The sequence below is a fragment of the Furipterus horrens genome, unplaced genomic scaffold (genome assembly GCF_987537825.1).
Source record: "Furipterus horrens unplaced genomic scaffold, mFurHor1.1.pri manual_scaffold_10, whole genome shotgun sequence".
Classification (NCBI taxonomy): Eukaryota; Metazoa; Chordata; class Mammalia; order Chiroptera; family Furipteridae; genus Furipterus; species Furipterus horrens.
Window position 1 is genome coordinate 23,526,236 of NW_028327180.1, and position 1,858 is coordinate 23,528,093.

At 36.2% G+C, this 1,858-nt stretch overlaps 1 pseudogene; it reads left to right on the forward strand.

Moving 5' to 3' along the window:
* The first annotated feature begins 982 nt into the window (after positions 1–982).
* Positions 983–1,311, forward strand: LOC149999372 (cytochrome b-c1 complex subunit 9 pseudogene; annotated as a pseudogene).
* Positions 1,312–1,858: the final 547 nt, after the last annotated feature.

The following is a 1,858-nucleotide window of genomic DNA, read 5'->3' on the forward strand; positions in this document are numbered from 1 at the left end:
AAAAACTTACACTCTAGAGAATGGATAGGTCAATATTATAATTCTAAGCAAACTTACAAGGTAACTTTGAACTGACAACGCCTGTAGTGTGGTAATCAACCATCTTCTTTATGTGTCAGTAGTAAGCCAAGCCAGCAGACAAATCAATATATGAAATCTGTTGAGCAGACACTTCTAAGACATTGCTCATTTCTGAAGGTTTTGTTAAATTCAAGGAAGAATGCTTACCTAACACTCCTATCCTAGCAACGATGCACTGATCTGTGCCTCTGATTATCCCTGTTTACAGATGTTTGAATGTAGGAACTGACATGATGATAAGAGAAAACAGCAGGGATAAAAATCTTATAGTTAATCTCAACATTGTTCCCATACTTCTTAACATGTATCATTGCTAGTTACACTCTGGCATCATGTTGAAAAACAAAACAAAACAGGACAGCCTGGTCCGCTATCACATATATTTCAAATGAACATGTGGGCTATAAGCAAACATTTATGAGCAAATTAGTCAAGTGGCTTTATTAAACACATTAAGCCATATTTATTTTAAAGTACTTATTTAGTGTCCCTAAAACAAGCAGGGATAGAAATGATATTCATTAAGCCTTACACTTTATATAAATTACTGCATTTAATTAGCACAACAACCTCACAAAGGAAGTATTACACTGCACTTCATAGAAGAAAAAAAATATTTGAGAAACTTCCCCAACATAGTTTATATTTTAAGTAAGAAAAGTATTTAAAACCACATTTAGTAATCCTTCTAGTATACCATGTTTGATATATCAAAATTTAGTAAAGTTTATGTATCCCTAATCAATAAATATTAACTGAAGGCTCACTAACTTTCTGTGACTTCTCATGCTAAAAAACTAAAAAAATTTAAATTCTGTTTATTTTTTCCAAAACACATCTCTTTTTTAAAGATATAACGTATGACATAATTAGAGATAAGGAAACTATTGAGTGGAGAAACATGGAGTCTCTGACATTAACTGGGAGGTTGTACTCCCTTCTGTCCCACAGAACCTCCACCCTCACCCCCACCATCGCCGTGGACACCCAGTTCCTCCTGCCTGCCTTCAGTCAACTCAAGGATGCAATCTCCAATCACATCAACCAGGTGAAGCTGTGGAACACATCAAGCAGAAGTACAAGATCCAGTTCCCCAGAGGCCTCCATCAAGGCCAGAAGGACCAGGTGCCCCCAGCAGCTGTTTGCCCACAGCCAGGGCCTCAGCAGGAGATGATGCTCATGTCACTGTTTACAAACCACTTTCATCTTTTGGGAAGAAATGGCTTCTAACTTCTGTTATGTTTGAAGTATGTTTAATGTGTCATCGGTAAATAAACGTAAATTGTCCTTGAAAAAAGAAAATTATTAGTTCAACTGCTTAATTATTAATGTAGATAAAATATATATGTCAGACAATTTAGATATTAGTTTGTACTTAAACATCTTAGTAAGTAATCTGTACATGAAGGAGAATTTGATTAAATTATGGATAGCGTTTGGCGTAAGACTGAAGAGAGGCGCTCTCACTGAGTTCTTGCTAATTTGTTTCCTACAAAATGTATTGAGGCATGATCAGGGTCCTTGCCTTTAGTCTGAAACAATTTCATAGTGTTTGTCTAACCTACTGCTGCAGTATGAGTAGGCTGGTAAATGACACCATGTGCCTTGCTTAAGTTCTGGTCCAATTGAGAGATAGATGCGAAGACATGTGCACATGGAAATAATAACATCAGTCTAATTACCAACAGTCATTTTTAAAAATGACTTCATCATACTGACCTCCAGAATAGACACATTCAGTTTCTTAGTTGCATCATTGCTGATCACCAGGTGGGAT